Raw genomic sequence first — 19,766 nt, 5'->3', positions numbered from 1 at the left:
TACCTAAGTGAAAAGTTTAATATATATTATGGGAAGGTGTCAAGGGAATCTGCAACTCCTATGGCTCTCCTAATAACATATGAATTGGCCCCAGGTTACCCACATGTACAAAAAATTCCACTGGCAAATTATTTGAAAGATGAAAGGCTTGACTCAAAGAACGCCCTTGCCTATAATAGGCTAATTTTTAGTTTTGTCCCTTAATTTTCACTTTCCCTGGAAGCAAACCCTTTCTCAGATCAGTGATGGGCAATCTCTCAATGCCCGAGAGCTGCATTTAATCTTTTGGGGTGGATCACAGTACAGAGCAATGATGCAAAAGAGATAGTACCAAGTCATGTGTGTGGGATATCATGTTTATTCTAGAACTTATAGAAGCAATACCTAATCAAGAAACGCCCCAACCAAGCTACCATATATAAAACCATCTCCCATGCACTGATGTTGCCTAGCCTGGTAATGAAACATCTGCAGGAAAACCACCAAGCTCAGAGAACACCAGTATAAGCCCCATAGGGTTCATATTACAACTGGCATTCTGTTTTCCACCTAAAAATGGCAGGAACTACATAATTTGAACACCACCATTCAGTGATGCAGTCAGAAGAGACAGCAAAAATGGGGTCTAGGAGCCACATCCAATTCAAAAAAGAAGGCAGTGGGATCCCAAGGAGGGCATAGAATTAGTTGGCTGTTTCAGAATCCCAAGAGTTAGAAAGCTCCTGGTGGGGAGGACAGCCATTTTCTTAACCTGTCCTAGGTAAACATGCTTTCCTTTACTGAGACTAGTAACATTTAGTTTGAGATGAGCCAGCTCTCTGGCAATTAAAAGTGCATGTCTGTATTTTATAAGACAGTCTCTCTCTCTGTGCTGCTTTGAACGTCACCTTGGCTGTATCTGTGATGGACTCGTTGGCTGCATGCTCTACCTGCCATCATAGCCGGCAAGGTCCCATGGCTGAAGGAACCTGAGCCTCTTGTATTTTCTCGTGATCAAAATAAAATCTACTTCACATTTATAATTTTTCTCGGCTTTGAAAATCTGTGCTCATGCAGGGCAGCAGCACGCTTATCTCTGCCACTTATGCTCAGTCAGCATTCGTACTTACATGGACGTTTAAATAAGCCTTCATCGTCTGTTAAAAATATAGCATTCTAAAATACACTGAGGTTAATGGAAGTTTAATCATACTTAGAACTGACTTTTGAAATCACGAGATTTTTAAAGTTATTCCTGGCTAACATAAGATTCAGACTGCAAGCATGACTAAAACTGGATCCAATCCTGTAGGCTGTAAGGCTTGTTTTTAATTGGTTTAGTAAAGCATATCCAAATTAAGGACACTGGGTTGTTTTGCTCTATAAGGGAGCAAGTTTTATTAAAATGTATTCAATGCCATACATTTTTTTTTCAGAATTTTAATATGCATCTCCCTTTATCCTAATGTGATTTGAACACAACTGGTAGCTGCTCAAGCTGCTCTACTGAATAAAATATAAAATGCTGATAATTATGTATACACAAACTGGAAAATAAAGAACGTTATCCACCGGCCTGCATATTTTGAGCTTTATGTAGGTCTGATCTGAAATTAAAATGTGATGTTCACAAGAAAAGAAGCATTCCTTGTCTTTTACCAAATCATTAGTTGCTCCAAGATATCAATAACGTATCGAATAGTCTCCCTGGAAATGTTGCACCGCAGTTCAACTCAAATAACAGAGTTTTATTTATCCAAATAGCTGTATAAATAAAACAAATACAATTCCAGCATGCACTTAACACATTCTTCTAATAATCAATTTCCTTCATTTTTGGTACTGTGCATCTTTTGAACAAATTGTGCAGTTATGTACCCCAGTGCCAAGATATTTATTCTCAGCAGGCTTCACCAAAGGGTCCCAGATGTAGGGTTCAATTTCATGTCCTGCTTACTGCAGCACAAAGATGGATACTAGCCACTCAGGAGGGACATCTCCTCATGATGTTGCCTCCATCTTATTCCCAGCCTGCTGCTGAGGCAGCCTAGAACCATCTTCGTGCTGGTTTGGAAGCGCTTTTTTCCCTTCCTCTCCTAATATAAAGCCTCCTGTGCACACAATCTAGGGTGCTCAGGGGATACGCCTGGGGATGATGGTTTCATTGGGGTCAGCGGTCTACTCAGCCCCTACTGGCCCAGCAAATCTGCTGAGGGAACATCACCTCCCTGATTACTGTTCTCTTTAGTCATTTTGGTGTCAGGTGTGAAAAAAACGAAACACTTGGCTTCCACAGAGTAGACCTACTCTGAGATAAGTTTTAAAAAATACTTAAAAAAACCCTGCAACCATCAGGAGGTATTTCAAATTAAAGGCACAAGACTTTGGAGCAAGAGCAAATAGGTCTTGCCAGGATTGTCTGGCTGCATTCAGCAATGAAAGTGTGAAACGTTGCAAGGTTTACTTGACGGAGAAGCCATTCTGGGGGGCAGCTGAAGCTGCTTATTTTTTTCAGATTTCTTCTTTGTTAATTAAGGGAACAAAGATGCTGTGTGTGAGAGTTTGTGCATGTTTTAAGTAATTCACTAAGCAGCCCACCTCCCTCTTGGTTTAATAATTTGGAAGGGAGGTTAAAAGTTCATCACTAGCAGACCTTGGAGAAGACAATTTAACTCCAAAGTCACAACCTTGAGGGTTGGTGTGCCACTCCTGTAGAAGTTTCCTCTTTTCAGCTTTTTTTGTATGTTCAGTGACAGAAAAAGAAACTTATCAGCCAAGGAGAGGAAAAGGAAGGAAGGAAGGACAGGGCAGGAAAGTGAAAGAGTGCACATTTTGGTTCCGCTGCAATAGTGTTTGGCAAAAAGTCCAAACAGACAGCAGATGATGCTGTAGAATCTAGAAGCGTGCAGAATTAGTCCCGCCTCATTTGGACTAATTCATGATTAATGAAGGCGACCAAAAAACCCTGAGGCTCAAGAACCAGCAGTAAAGCAGGCAATACAGGTAAACTCAGCTGCCATTTTATATCCCTAAGATTACAGCTTTCAAAGAGACTTTGCTTTGACTTAAACAAAAGGAACCAGCGGGAGAAATTAAGGGGCTGATGTCTCTAGCTTGTAAGCTTTTTGGCCATGGGGATATGAATGTATCAGTTTTTCAGGACAGCAACCATTCCATGCAAAACACAGATGAATAAAAGCTAAGGTTAGAACCCAAACCCTCCCAGCTCAGAGATAGCTGGGGGTGGGGAAACCACAACCTACAAAATGACTTTTTCCAACCCGTTGTGGAACCAGCTGGGAACTTCAGCAAAAATGTCTCTTTTATGAGAGTGGAAAAAGACACCCCAAAGGGAAAAGGACTGAATAACTCCCCTATAAAGGAATGTGTTTTCGCTTAACTGTGTTCTATTTTTTGTATTATCATAGCAGCATACATATTGTATATTATGTTGTCATTCTTTATTACATTTCTTTTTTGTATTGATTTTTCACTGCCCAGAATAATGTATTTCAGATGGGTGACCATACAAATTTTCTAAATAAATTAGTAAATAAAATAAAATAAACAAGCAAATAAATACATTCTTTATACACTGCTTAAAGCCCTTTGGGGTGAAGTTTGCTAAAAATCCTGCAAATAAATAAATGTAGTGAAAATGGATAGAGAGAAAAAGTTGAATTGAATAGTGGGAGAAAAACAAGAGAAACATGCAGTTCTTTTAGAAATAATATGTTATTGTGATAATAATAATATATTATTATTATTATTCTCTATTATTCTATATAATAATAATAATAATAATTTATTATTATTATTATTATTCTCTTAATATCTTAATAGATCAAAACTTTTCCTTTCCATCTGTTAAAAACAAAACAAAACAGAAATGGCAGGAATTGAACTTGGGACCATCAACATGTAAATCACTGTTCTAACCCTGAATTATAGTCATACCCATACTCAGGTTCTTTTAAATTATGAACTATATGTCTCCATTAACTCAGGAGCAGACAATAATTATGGTTAGTGTACTGAGTGTATGTCAGGACATTGCATATACCTTCTAACTGGTAGGATGCAAGCAACAGAGGCCTGATGACAGCCACCACTCTCTTTTTCACCTCTAGAATGGACTCTGTAATGCCTCTAAAGACTATCTAGAAGCTAAAAGTGGTACAAAATGGTGGGGCCAAATTGTTGGTGGATAATAGTTGCTATAATAATGCAAAAGTGGAGTTGCAGGTTCTGCAATGGTTGTCAGTTGGGTTCTGAACACAATTCAAAGCCCTGACTTCCATGTTCAGCCACATAACTTGGAATCTATGTAGGTACCTAAAGGACCGCCTGCTTGGTTTTTGTAGAACTGTTCCATGTAGTGACATGACCTTAACTGAGATGTTGAAGGTTATCCCCTATGTTAGATCGGCTTGGGGGCAAGAAACAGTGTTTTCAATCTGCTTCATCCCTTTGGAATACTCTGCTCCCAGAGATCTGGAGGGTGTCCTCCATGAAGGTTTTTAAGAAAGTGATGAAAGCAGAACAGTTCTGCAGAGTTTTTAATTTATAATGTACTTGGGATTTGATTTCCAGAAGAGAGTTAATTACTGCATAGTTATTCTATTTTAGGTTATGTCTTTATTTGGTAGTTTTAAGATTTGTATAACTATACAAATGCTATAAACCATCAAGAGTGTTGGTGATATGTAAATATTGCAAATATTTACATACATGCATAAAATCTTAAAATGGGAGGACGGGTTGGTCTAAAAGAATTACCACCTTTATGTGGTGGAAGGGGATAGTAGTGCCAATGGCTTTCAGAGTCATACAGCAGACTTGTGAGTTCCTGATAGGGTCAAAAGGGGAGAGGGAGGGAAGCTAAGAGTAATCTATAATGGAACTCTGCAGTTCTGAAGGGAAATCAACCCACATAGGAACAAGAACTTCAGAATCAAACCCAGAAGAAGGCATTGATGAACCACTTCTGTAGCGTTGCCAAGAAAACTATGGATACGGCAATAATGTTTGAACAAATTTGGGTGCCAGATGATGACACCCTCATCCCAGCCCAGTAAAAATGTTCTAATTGCTGAAGAAGAACAGTGAACTTCTACAAGTTGATCTGATGGCGATTAGGTGGCCAAAGCAAAGACATAACAAAGTCTGGCCACTAATGATGCCAGTATTGAAAAAAGACAGCCTACAGATAGTCCTCAATTTATGACTATTCGTTCAGAGACCATTTGAAGTTATGGTGGTGCTGAACAAAGGGACTTACGTCCCCGCGGTCATGTGATCAAAATTCAGGTGCTTGGCAGTCTGCCCACATTTATGACTGCAGGGGCGTGTCAACTCCCCCACCCACCTATCTCTCCCCCATCTATGCCCTTTTGTCCCCCTGCCGCCCTGCGCTCCACTGCCCCAGCTGATCTTCACCATCTCCTTGCTCCTGCGGCTGACGAAGAGTGCCTGGCCTGGCTGCTGGGGTGGGCTGAGGCTGGGCTTCGTGCTGTGAAAAAAAAGCAAAAAGCAACCCTAGAGACACGGCGTGCCAAAAAGCCCCTTTGTGCTATGCTCCTGGTCTGGTCTGGGGCTGGGCTTCGCACTGCAAAAAAAAAAGTAAAAAGCTGCTTTTTACTTTTTTTTTCCCCGCAGCACAAAAAGGCCCCAAAGATCATTTGCCCTGGGAAGCAAGCTGCAGGAGTTGAATCCGCCCCCAAGCATGGCCTTTTAGGGACTGGCGCTGTCCCCTTGGATGGAGACAAAGAAGGCAGTGGCGGTGGCGGTCCTTGCGGGAAGAGAGCCTGTGTGGGGGGCTGCGTCTGCTCTGCTCACATGTCCCAGCTGCATGCTTGGTGGCTGTGAGGAACCCGAAGCCTGAACCCTCTTTGAGGTCTTTCTTCCAAAAATCGGAGGGTTGGATGGCAGGGGGGAGGAAGCGTGGAGCTCGGACTCCCATTGAGGTTTGCCCATTGGGTCTTCCTTTGGTGGCAAATGGTTTTTAAGGGGGGAAGCCATCGCCTGCAGATTTAGACTAACGATAGGGTTGGGAGGGGGGCACTGCTGCTTTTATCCTGGAAAAATCCAGCAGGTGAATAAGGGTTGGGAAGAGGGGCGAGGAGGCCTAGGGAGGAGTGGGGTGGCAAAGTCAGACCCCAGTTTGGCTCAGTTCTGCTGGATCCTTTCCTTGCAATTCCTGGGCAGTTCCAGCCTAGCCCCAGCCTAGCCCCAGCCCAGGAGCATGGTGCAAAGGGGCTTTTTGGTGTGTCGCGGCTCTGCGGCTGCTTTTCGCTTTTTGTTTTTCACAATGTGAAGCCCAGCCCTGTCAGCAGCGGGAGAAAGAAGATGACAAAGGTCAGCTGGGGTGGCGGAGTCTCGGAGTGGAGGGTGGCGAGAGCGACTGCTGGCCAATCCTTGGGCTACTTGCCACCCCGCAAGGCAGAGTGCAGGGTGGCCAAAAGGGCAGAGATGGTGGGGCAGGTGAGGGGAGTTGGAGGTAGTCCCTTCTTACCGAGGCTTGAGGCTGGGAGGGGCCAAGCCCGGAATGGCTTGGATTGGGGTGGGTACTCACTTAATGACCCATGATTCTTGGTTAATGACAGCAACTGGGACTGCTGGGATTGCTGTCGCTAAGCAATGTGGTCATGTGACATCTTGCTTTATGACCACACTGCTTTGCGGTGGAAATTCGGTGGGAAGGGAGGTCATCAGATGTAGGGTTGGCTAGCCCCCTAGAGGCCTGGTGTTGCTGCCTTGAACCATTGGCCTTTTGGATTTTTTTCCTTTTATTTTTGTAAACATGTGCTGTTATAAATTTTAATTGTATATCTATTTATTATTTTAATATGTTGTGAGCCACCCAGAGTCCCCCATTGGGGGGAGATGGGCAGGGACAAGTTTAATAAATAAATAAATAAAATAAATACATCCCAGTACCAGTTGTGATCTTCAGTCAAGTACACTCCAGATATAAGGATGATGTAAGGCATAGATTTAAGTTTGCTTAATTTATGCAAAGGAGAACCTGAGGAGCTAGGGGGAGAGATTACAGATGCTGCAAAAACTGAAGCCAAAAAAACAAAAACAAATCACCAAAAAAATCAAAGCCAAAACCAACAAAACAAAACAACATTTCAAAGGGGAAAAGGAGCTTTCAGAACAAGTTATCATGGTGGCCAAAGAAAGACGGCTCCAGAAGAAGAACAGCAGAAAGCATGAAACAATAATAAATAACAAGCAATGGTGATCCTTTAGTTTTTCATAGAGGTGGAACTCTACTTCCATTAATTTAATTTTTCTTTCATTGTGTGGGATATGCTCCATTTTAACCCATCCCATGCCCTGGATGTACAGCACTCTACTTCTCAAATGCATGAATAACACAGCAAAATGTACTCTGAAGCAAGAACTAAGTGAATCAGCACACCTCACCACAAACGTCTGCCTGACCCCTGCAGACATTCAGTTCAGAACTTCCCAAAATGCAGCTTCTGTTTAACCAGCCATGTATTTTTACGGTCCTTTGGCTTTTAAACTGGCAATGTGCTGGAGCTTTACAACAGATATAACTGACTGTACTGCTCGTTGTTTTCTGACTGCAGACGAGCAAACTATCCCAATGACAACCTAAATTAAACCATCATTTCTGGACCAGCAGACCTGAAGAGGAGAAGTATTAGCAGTAAAAAGCAACCTGGCTTTACCTTCTGCTCTGTTCCAGTCTAATGAATGGAAATGGCATCCCATTCCAGATGCAGTAAAGAAGCTGCACTTAGGTTTTATTTGTCTAGCATCTTTCTTAATTGCTCCATGGTCATTATCTTGATGAGATGACAACAGCTTTGTGAGGTAGAGCAGTATCATTGTCCCTGTTTTTGGGTGGGATGCAGGACTGAAAATTGCAACTTGTTGGGTGAATTCATCACTGTGCTGAGATTGCACCCAATTCTAGGTCATCATCCATAACTCTATTCGACAGGGAAAATGTAAATCTGCAAAAATCAGAGGAAAGACCTTGCTAATCTGTTACAGAAAAAGAAATCCAGCATCTGGTGGCTTAAAAACTAGCCTTGGGTAGAGAAAATCTGCATTGTTTTCTAACCATTCTCATTTGAGTTGATGAAGGAAAATGTGTTCTTCAAAGTCTTTCAAAGAAGAGAATTTTGGAGAAATTCTCATGGGCTGAGTGTGTTTCTCTTGTGCCTATTTAGTAAAGAGCTTGTCAAGGGATTAGTGTAAATGCACTGCCTTTTATTGTGTCATCTTCTCTCCACTGGTCTGCAACTTCCTCGGCTTTAGACATTGGTACAGCTTCTATATGGAGCTCAGTTAAATCCAGGTGCTACCTATGAGAAACTAGAATTCCTAAGAAAAATACTCCAGGGAGCAAAATGTGTGCCTAGCACTGCTCTGCATTTGGAGGCAGGGCCTCTAACAATCAAAATGAAGGCATGGCTATGTGTGTTCAGTTATTGGCTAAAAGCTCACTTTCAGTCCCAAGGTCTGATATATCTTATGCTGCTAAATAAATATTATTCATCTTGGGAACTCCAAATGAAAGACAAACAACATAGATTAAGATTCCCAACTGAGATAGTGACACACCTGGGACAAGATTAGGCAATGGTAACACTTAGAAAGGATTCTTGATAAAGGATTCAAACAGAATATAGCCAGATGACACTTAGAACTTAATTGGAGCTGAGCAAAATTTATTTCAAACCAGCATTACATCTGGCTAACTTACAAACAATTTCGGAGGGCCTTTACACAACTGCAGTTTAATATCTTACCCTCAGCCCTGTTGAAGGATAAATACCACAAAATTCCCTACACTGAAAGGCTTTGTCTTTATAAAGATGGGAGAACTGAATCACGGGGTCATGTCCTGCTTTAAGTTTTACAGAGATACTCACAATGAGTTATTAACACCTCTCCTTAGCTGATTTCTGATCAGACAGAAACATTCAATGTGCAGCTTCTTCTGGTGGATAAAGATCTCAAGATCCTGTTGCAAATATATATAAGATTAATCTATCTTAGAGAGAGAGAGCGGAACATAAACCTGATAGAGCACAAGATGAGAATCCTGTCACTGCTCCTGTTAGAAAGAAATGGAGGGGAAAACACAGGCATAGAGATATATGGAATCCGTGTGTGATCTCCACCACCAACTATTGCTTTTTTGTTGAGATCAGCACTTTTTTCCCAGAACGATAGATTCACCAGCTGACTAGGGATTTGGGCAGCTAGAGTTCCAACAATGAAGAGCACAAGATTTGGGAATGTTAGATCTGTACGCTAGTATTAGTGACTTTAGGTAGCTAACCTAAGTTCCCATAATATATTGACATTATTTGGAGAGAAATATGTAATCTCAGTGTATAGTTCTACCTTGTTATTATATTTAAAATGAGACAACTAAAGACTTATCCTGTAGGGCATCACCATAATGTAATATGGAATAGTGCTAATATAATTTTATTCCTTCTATAAATATTTAGGAGTTTAGGGAAGTTATGAATGTGTAAATTGTTATCAGTTAAAGAGAAAAACTAGCATAGAAATAAAAACTACAGAAATGGGTTTTCTTAAAATAATACTTCTGTAAAATCTGCACTGAGTTTGTGTGATTTCAGTTCATCTGCCACAATTATACCAGAGTTGTAAACCAGAATTTACGCTATAGTTTGTTTACAAAAATCTGGAATAAAACAGAGGGATGAATAAACCTTAACCATGATTGGAATGTTTAATAACGTGGATAAATCGCCACTGAACCTGATTGAAGCAGCATTATCATGGATGGAATAGCAAGTCAAAGAAATTAAAAAACAGGAATGATTCAACACTTAGAACTTTAGCGCATGTCAATTTCATTTGCGTATTCTACCACACTCAGTTAATTTCAATTTTGATCTTTTTCTTCATTTGGTTAGTCTTTTTCTATATCAAACAGATGCCTGGCAGTCTTTTTTTTGGTGGGGGGGAAGGGGGATACCTTGGTCAGTTGGATGCCCTTGAAAAACTCCCAAGGAGGTCATGATGGTGATAGCAGCATCATTAGAAATATATCACTAGGGGGTACATAAAAACAAAAGTGATATACAGCTCCCTTTCCCTTTCCAGATTGAAAAGCTGCCCTTAGGTGATGTTATAGCTAGAAGGCTTGGGATTCCTATGAAATATTGATTTATTGATTAGAAGAAAATAAACTCTTATGTAGACTTAAATGTTCATATTTTTTTGCAAACAAAATATGAACACTTTTTTCAATTGCAAACAAGATTCCTTTTTGTCTTTAAGAGTTTCTCTTGACTATGCAAAAGCCTTCGATTGTGTGGATCACAACAAACTGTGGCAAATTCTTAAAGAGATGGGGGTGCCAGACCACCTTACCTGTCTCCTGAGAAATCTGTATGCGGGCCAAGAAGCAACAGTTAGAACCGGTCATGGAACAAGCGGAACAAAATAGGGAAAGGAACACGACAAGGCTGTATACTGTCACCCTGCTTATTTAACTTATATGCAGAGTACATCATGAGAAATGCCAGGCTGGAAGAATCACAAGCCGGAATTAAGATTGCAGAGAGAAACATCAACAACCTCAGATATGCAGACGATACCACCCTAATGGCAGAAAGTGAAGAAGAACTAAAGAGCTGCTTGATGAGGGTGAAAGAGGAGAGTGCGAAAGCTGGCTTGAAACTCAACATTAAAAAAACGAAGATCATGGCATCTGGACCCATCAATTCCTGACAAATAGAAGGAGTAAAAATGGAAGCAGTAACAGACTTCATTTATTTGGGCTCCAAGATCACTGCAGACAGACACTGCAGCCATGAAATTAAAAGACGCTTGCTCCTTGGGAGGAAAGCTATGGCAAATCTAGATAGCATACTAAAAAGCAGAGATGTCACCTTGCTGACAAAGATCCGCATAGTCAAAGCTATGGTTTTCCCAGTAGTAATGTATGGCTGTGAGAGCTGGACCATAAAGAAAGCTGAGCGCCGAAGAATTGATGCCTTTGAACTGTGGTGCTGGAGAAGACTCTTGAGAGTCCCCTGGACTGCTAGGAGGTCAAACCAGTCAATCTTAAAGGAAATCAACCCTGATTGCTCATTGGAAGGATTGATAATGAAGCTCAAGCTCAGATACTTTGGTCGCCTAATGCGAAGAGAGGACTCTTTGGAAAAGACCCTGATGCTCGGAAAGATTGAAGGCAAAAGGAGAAGAGGACGGCAGAGGATGAGATGGTTGGATGGCATCACTGAAGCAATGAGCATGAAACTGAGCAAACTCAGGGAGGCAGTGAAGGACAGGAAGGCCTGGCGCAATATGGTTCATGGGGTCACGAAGAGTCGGGCACGATTTAATGACTGAACAACAACAACAACAACTTGCTCTCCAATCTAAATTAAGAATTGGGATGGATAGATAGAGACTAACCAAGGTATTCCAAAATTTTAGTTTGAATTAGGAAATGTATCTGTCACAGGCATTACAGGAGATGTGTGGATAAGTCTAAATCCAAACTAGGTTAGTGTAGGCCCAGCTCTCAAGAGGACCTCGTTGCTTTCAAGACTCGAACAAAAAAAGGCAAAATTCAACTTGGACTGAAAAACAGAGATGCCTGGAAAAGCCAGCCCTGATAGAATTATTTTGTAGGCCCCTTTTATGGGGCCTACAAAAGGTTAAATTTATGACACAATAAATTAGAAGCAAAAATGAAACCCATAAAATACTAAAAGAGCAAAGCAAATGCAAACACAAAACAAATAAAAGGACAAAGTAGCATAAAAGCAATTGAGGAAAAACAGAAAAGCCATTGGAAAATCCACTTTCTCTCCTCAACATCCAAAGCCCCAAAGTTTGAGCATATATCTTTAATCAGCATGGATGGGAGCTTGTTAAATGACTACATCTCACAAACCATCCAGCATGTGGGTGGGAGGAAGTATTTTGGTAGTTATCAACTCTGGAGCACTGATGGTTCTCTGAAGCTGATTACAGCAGTGCTACCTGTACTCTGAGTTCTTTATAACACTGTCAGTGCTAATTGGCTCGTTAGTGCCAATGGCACACTAATTACCTCTTTTATCTAAACCTAAATTATTCAGCAACTTGCATCATACTATAAAATGCAGATATGAGAAGCTAGCGTATGGAAAAGATTTTTTTTTTGCATAATAGGATTTTTAAAAATTTAGAATATGCTGCAAGAGCTGCAGATCCTACTTTATAGATTCTGAAGTATAAGTATTTCCACTTTCCTAACTTAATATTCCTTAAATATATATTCGTATTTATTTTTATTTTTATTAATCGTTATGAGTCATGCATACTGCATCTTTCCAGTTTTAAGCTTTTGACGTTAAACTGTAATTTCTATATTTCCCTCTTTTTGAAAAATAAAGTTTTAATTTCTTTAACTCTTGTGAGAGTGTCTATCCCTGAAGGTGGGGTGGGGAGGGGAGAAGGGGGCAGATGTCTCTAGGCACAAGGCTTGATGTTATGCAGCCTGGAGCTGGTGTCATAAGAATTTCGTTTTTTTTTTTCTTTTTTACCTTTTTATTTGCAACAGAACGTGTGTGTGTGGGGGTCTTCTCTTTCTCACATGTTGGAAGTTAGGGGGAGAATATCAGGAGGGGCTCCCTTGGAAGATAGTGATGGTAGCTGGAACTACCAAGCTGCTGTCCCAGGTCAGAAAGTAGGGCCAAGTTCTGAAGACTCAGAGAGTTTCTGGGAGAGGAGATTTGAGACCTCCAGCCAACTTCCCTATGAACTCAGCCCTGCTTGCTACACTGATGTTAAGATCAGCCTTCTGCTCTGTTTAACCTCTTTCAAAGTCACTGAAGGTTAACTTTGGCCTCCATTGTTAAAATTTGAAAGGCTTCGGGATTTAAGGCTGCAAGAACAGGCAGAGGGCAGAACACCCACAGAACAAATGTGTTTTAAAACATGGGGTGGGGAGCTTTTTTAAACAACCCACTTTTGATATCTAAGCTGCATAGAAAGCAAGGGAAGAGGCAAATTTTCCACCCCCTCCACACTGCAAACTTTAATTGTAAAGGGAAGAGGTACTGAAAAGAGGATTGCCACTTTTGCTGAACTAAACAGAAAAAAATCTTGACCCTTCGGTTCAAGTATTTTAAAATGTTATTGCTTGGTTCTTGGATCGTGCTATTCATCAGAATTGTACTAATGTATCTTTTAAAAAAACCTTAAAAAATGCTTCCAGTTGTCAGCTTGGCTTGGGGAGGACAGGAAGTAGCAATGGAGAAAGAGTAATGTGTTCTTCACCCACTCAACTATGTCTTGTCCATAGAGGTCAGTGGAACACGTGGACATATGTAAACATGGACATATATAAATTTGTATTGCTCTAATGCTCCAATTTTTGGTTTGAATGTTTATACATTGTAAGCATTGGGCTGTGGATGTTTTATGATTATGTTTGGAATTATTTTTGCGCATTGCTGAGGGCTACGTGACTGTGGTGGCACAGAAATCAATCAGTCTGAATGGCTCAACAGGGAAATTCTTTGCAGTTCTGGTCACAGCTAGGAGTCGATCTGCATGACGTGTGGGCCACAGTGTGAGTGCAGGCCACAGCCTGTTTCTCATGGGCAGGAATGTACCACATTGTCTTCTACCTGTACCTGCTCCCCCTGGAAGACAAACTCCATCTGTCTTCATCTGCTGTGTGTCAAAAGTGGTGTTTTGTGACTTATGCTGGCCCAAGTGATGCTGTCCAGTTTTCCTGCTGCACTTCCTGTCATTGGAGACAAACACCCCACTCCAACTGATTACTGTTCACACAGCAGGAATCCCCCTTTCCTCTGGCCACTTCATGGCCATTTTTTAAAAAATAAGTTTGCCAGTGGAAAAGGGAAAAGCTGCAAGTTTGGGGTGTTTTGTTTCATTCTATTTTTGTTTTGCTACAGGCTCACTGATGAAACAGTGAAACGGGGAATATGTCCATTTTTTTTTTTTAACAAGTTCATTTGTGTGGACCTATCTTTTTTTTTTTTTTTAACAGATGAAATTGACAGTGGTTCTGCCACTTCTTCCTTCTAGCCCAAGTAACAGGAAAGATTGTACAATTGTGTTCTGTTTTTGTTTTCTTTTTACTGGTCCAAGAGGGTTAAAGTACAGGGGAATCTACCAACTGGGGTGTGTGGTAAACATGGTCTGGAGAGCAGACCATAACTAGGATTAAACTGGAGGAAGAGACTGAAACTTGGGAAGGGATTTCTTAAGTCGGGGTCATTTCGAGCTGGTTGACAAATGGGAGGAAAGCATTTTAAGGCAGAAAAACCCTATGAGACCTTCCCCAGTGTGATGTTCTCTGGATGGGTTGGACTTCAGCTCCTATAATGTCCAACCAAAATGGCCTTTGGCTATACATCCAATACAAATGGAAGGAACTAGTATGGGGAAAACTGCAGAAGGAGCTTTCCAGGCCTCAAAGCTGGACACAACCCATGTCCCATCAACAGGCACAGACCTGATTGGAGGCCTGAACCTCCCTGAAAAGATACCAATTCACTCACCTTTTAGTGCACACATTTTTCCCCTCATGTGGCTTTTGGAATAATTTGGTTAATGGCAAAGTTCACAGCTCCCTGAAGCTTGACTCACAATGTGTAATGGCCTGATCAAAAATCACCACAGGCAGAATTTTTATATCAGCTCAAAACCCAAGAAAACAATTCACACATTCAAAGGCAAGGCCTATCACAGTTTTCTTCTGATAGCCAGCCATTCCTTCCAATGATCAAGGGAGTCTACTTCTCCCCTCATATTTTTCCCCCCTCAGAACTAGCCTGTGAGGCTGAGTTGGGGTTTGAGCTTGGGTTTCCTCATCCTGGTCAAATGCTTTAACCACCCCAGCATCCTGCAAATGGCATATAGTTATGAAGCTTCTTTATGACATAATAGTGTCCTTAAGTCATAGATGAACGTTATGCATGAGTGCTAGACATTCTTCCCACCGTACAGAGACAATAATGTGCTGTAGTGTACAACTTCCTGAAGAAATATAATGCAACATAATAAAATGACTATTTTTACCTGTGTCATTATCAAAGCAATGAATCCCATGTGGCCACTCCACTCCATGTAAGCCACACCACCACCACCACATTTTTTAAAAATAAGATTTTGCTGTCCCATATGCCTGAAAATAGTTGAATAATAATAATAAAAAGATGAAAATCCTTGCAAGCAAGGTGATGACTTTCTCAAGGTTGAACATATTATTTTAAAATGTTTCTCTCTCTCTTTGTGTTTACTCCCTCATCCTCCCAGCAAACAATTCAAGAATATTGTTTTATTTCCTTAATAAACATATTCCACTAAATCAAATGTAGTTCTGCTCTTCAGAGCTGTAGGGACAAACATGCCTAGACTTTGATATCTTTTATGAGAAAAGAATAGTTTCCCCATTCAGCAAAGCTGTTTGCTCAGAGGACAAATTCTCCTTTTATTGACATAGTTATCCAACTGCAGAAGGAAGTCTAGAGATACACTGAAAGAAAAGAAGATTTTACCCTGAATATCCAGAGTCTCAGTCTGGAGACTGGCAAAGCAGGGCTCATGGACTCACATGTCCCTGTAATTCCCTATTTGGAATTATTGGGGTCCTTATATCTCCCTCCCCCCTTCTCCACCAGTCCTAGGTAGCCCACTAATCAGTCACTTGAACACCAGGACACCGATTGTCTCCTTGTTCTCCTGCACAGGGAGAAAAAATGAAGCTTTACACTTCCATTTTCTTCCCAAGATGCTTATAGTGTGTGCTTGTGTGAATATCCCCATAGTGTTTATGTGTTGTGTATAGGATGTCTATGTGGATTTCTGTAAATATGGCTGTAACGGAGAACATATGTTCTGCGTATGTAGATTTTTAGTATCTTTGTACCCGTCTCTATGTGGTGGGTTTCTCCCTATTTGTAAATGAGGAGGATGTTGTATATGAACACATGTGGGTCTGTTATATGTATATAGATGTGTGGAATTTTATGGATAAATAACATATGTTCACAAGTATGCTAATAGGTATGTCCCCAAATGCTTGCCTTGATCCCTGAGGCCCCAAAATATTATCTCCCCTTAGTTTAAGTCATCAGGGAGGTCATCTAGTTGATTTCCCTAGATCATCACCTGTAGATCATTGGTAGAACGAACCTGGTTCAATCTAGTATCTTCATGTTGTCTGAAAGTTCTTCTCTGAGAATTTTGAGATATGGACCATTGGCTTTACTTAATATAAGGCAGATGCTTATGTTCCTATGGATACTTGATGATAAGGTAAGCTGTGAATCCATTTCCAAGAACAAATTCCATGCAGATCACTGGCAATCACTTAGCAACTGTGTGAATCAACTGCTTGTCATTTCCAAAATGGAAACTTATGTTAATATAGCTGTACATCTACAGCATTTAGAAAATCAGTTCAGATGCAAATTTCCATCCTGATGAACAGGTGCCAATAAAAAGTTTATTAATTAAAGTGACATCTTATTTTAAGACTTGATTTCAGCCCCCACCATCAGTTGCCATTTCAAGCCATGATGTGGCATCACATGAAGAAAAATTAAATTATGCAGGCATTATTCAACCCCTGAAACGTTTTCATTTTTTAAAAAACAGATTGGAAAAAAGATGAATGAAATTAGCATTTAAACAGCATCATGTCATATGCTGCAGTAACTGCTGTTTTGAAAGCTGGTTAGCCTCTATTAAAGTACATTATATAACAGAAACATACAGTGATGCTAGAGATAAAACATGGAATTGAGGACTCTAGTTTTACCACTGTCTTTATAACTGGAGAAGAACTGACCTGCTCAGGTTGCACTAAAACTGCAAATCCTTCTTCAGATTGTCAGAACATAAAAGGCTGGCTGTTCAAATGTGATGAACTGGGGGATGAGTGGGGTGTAGCATCATGGAAACCCACAAGTTCTGTTCCAGTGTGAGTCACAGCTGACTGAAGACGTCTCAGCAACCGAGCAGAGATGATGATCACTGTAAAGAACAAAAGATCTTCATATAGACTGGTCCTTCAAATCTCTCTGAAGGAGAGATCAGGAGATCACCCACGAGTGCTCTGAATGGCAGTTCCTCATGAGGAGATTGTAAAACAGCGATCTCCCACAGGTTTGAGTGGCAGGAGCCGAGGGAGGAAACATCTTTGCTCTCAGCAGCATCGGAGCCTTTCATAAGGACACTAAGCCAGCCAAACTCACTTTCTAATCACTTTGGGTAAGATTCAATTTAAATACTTTATGGATATTAGATATCTTCAAAACAGTGAGCTTAATTTGACACTTGGTGAGTTTTATCTTCTTCGGATTTAAGAAATTTTAAACAGAGACTTAAGAATTTAAAATAATATACAATTGGCAAAAAGCAAAGAGGAAAAAAAGGGGGAGATTTTGATGTAAGAAAGTTTTAAACAGACTGGGAGATCAGAGAAATTTGGAATATTGGTTATTTTTGCTGTAAGATTTGAAAAACAAGTATATAAATAATATAATCATGGGAAATGACTGAAACAGAACTAAACCCATATTAAGAACTGAAGCTTGCTAAAGGCTGCACATGGACACTAGAGGGAACTAAAGGACCAGGCAGAAAAGAGTTAAAATGGCTAAGCTAGCTATAACTTTTTCTTATCTTAAAGAGTTTTTTGAAACATGGACTGAAATATATCAGAAATATCTCAGAAAAGATACAGATTTCAATGGATAAACTTTTAGAAGATGATGAGAAAAACCTTTAAAAACTTCTACCTGACATAAACATTATAGAGTTTGAAGGCATGGAAGACAACAAAATTGAGATTGCCAAAGTGGGAATACAAAAGACAAACCAAGAAAAAAATCTGGGCATGAAACAGTTGTGACAAGACATTCTGTACTATGCCTCTTTATGGGATTTACAAAGTAGGCTGGTGAAAGCTTTGAAGACTCCTTTTAAATGCTAAAGAGTGATGAAAGATCAAATGCTGAGATGCAATAGGAATGATTTGAAGGTCAAGATTGTGCAGAGCAAAAAGAAGGAATATAAAGTTGGACTATTTGACCAGGGATAAACTATTTGTTTGATATTTCTGGTAATTCCTAATGGAAATTTTGAAAAGATGATGATTTCTGGATTGCATATAGATAAAAGTTAGGCTATGGGGAGAAGAGTTGCTTTATCTGTAACTTTAAAAGAGGGTGAAAAGTTAGAATATTAGCTTATGCTCGGTGTGATGAAGGTTGGAAGCCACTTCCTTATAATTGTCTTTCTTGCCTTTTTCTTTTTCTTCTTTTTTCTGCACCTTCTGAACTTTTCTTTTTTTCTTTTTTCTTCTAGTTTAGTTTGTATTAGTTTTTACTATGTTTATTAAAAACTTCAATAAAATTATAGAAAGGAAGGAAGGAAGGAAGGAAGGAAGGAAGGAAGGAAGGAAGGAAGGAAGGAAGGAAGGAAGGAAGTCTCTCTTCAGTCTGTATGTTTTCATTTTTGTACCTCAAAAGACTCCTGTGTGGGTGGAAGTCACCCACCTGCATGTTTGAGAACCCTAAAAATCTAGAATAAGATTCTTTGTAGAAACACACAGACATCCTTCCCTAAGTATTGCTACATAATGTGAACAAGGCTTAGGAAGTGTGGTTAAAAAAGGGAGCATTCTTTAAGCCTTAGGTATGATTCTGAGTCTAGAAAGAAATTATGGACAAAGGAAAGTGGTGTAAAAAAGAAGAAATCTAGACTCCAGATGCTGACTTTGAATAACCAAGGACTTCTTAGAGATCAGTCTCCCAGCTTTATTCCTCCATCATTCAACGAATCTTTTTAGTCTTTCCCCCCCAATAGTAACTGGCTTTGAGACCCAGAAGGATTAGTTGTTTTAGAATTACTGCCCTTAACTTAGTATATTCCACAGGTGGGAGAGTTATTTCACAGATACAATTATTTCTTAGACAGGAATGAATTAATCTGATAGTATCACACTTCCACAACTGATTTTATAACTAATAACATTTGATTTCAGTTTTTACCCAGTAGCACACTTAGGAAAGAAGGACCTTAAAGGGTAGAGTATAAAATTCCATGTTGTCTGGACTGGTATCATGAAACTGGTTTATCAAATTCTTAACATGTTTATCAAAAATGTAAGAATATTTATATATACATACTATAAGAAAAATACAATTTTAAAATTCCATAGTTATACAAACAGTCATTTTGTCATTAACAGTGACAGTCTTTTTTAAATATAACTAAGAAATAGAGATCAGATTTGGATAAAATTACCCTTTATTGTTCTTCAAAGCTCTTTGCTATTATTTTTTCAGCTAATTTTTCTAAAACAAATTCACTCACTAATGGGTCAAAAAGAATTAAGACTGGAAAGTAAGCAACTACCAATTACACTAAATGATATGCAAATTGCGTGTCACCCTGCTCCAATTTCTGATTTTATTTCACTTACTGTAAGCATTAAGTGGCCGAATGGGGACAGCCCCAAGTGGGGATAGGCTGGAGATCTAACCTTCCTTTTTTTTTTTTAAATGAAGTTTAAAACCTTGAGTTTCCTCTTTAAATCCTATGCTTATTTAAGGACTATTCTTTTCAACAAAAGGGCTGAGAAAATGATTACCTTTTCTCTTCCCTCCATGCGATAGTCCTAATTTAGATCAGGCCACCCTGTACTTAGAATCAAGTGAATAAAATCAGATTCTTCAACAAGACAACCTACAATTTGTGCTATTGCCTGCTTTAGTGCT

The 19,766-nt window shown here is 39.8% G+C and overlaps 1 protein-coding gene across 1 annotated transcript in view; it reads right to left on the bottom strand.

Moving 5' to 3' along the window:
- B3GALT1 (beta-1,3-galactosyltransferase 1) overlaps positions 1–19,766 on the bottom strand; it is a 359,787-nt gene that overhangs the window by 112,236 nt on the left and 227,785 nt on the right. Inside the window, exon 3 of the mRNA XM_088145191.1 lies at positions 16,832–17,016. The gene's annotated coding sequence lies outside the window, so the exon portion shown is untranslated. The remainder of the gene's footprint in view (positions 1–16,831; positions 17,017–19,766) is intronic.

Source organism: Python bivittatus, unplaced genomic scaffold (genome assembly GCF_059951505.1).
Source record: "Python bivittatus isolate LINGU-HERP-01145 unplaced genomic scaffold, Pbiv_v1 ctg000480_np1212, whole genome shotgun sequence".
In the NCBI taxonomy this organism is placed as follows: domain Eukaryota; kingdom Metazoa; phylum Chordata; class Lepidosauria; order Squamata; family Pythonidae; genus Python; species Python bivittatus.
Note: the sequence above shows the minus strand (reverse complement) of the source record. Positions and strands in the feature narration are given on the sequence as shown.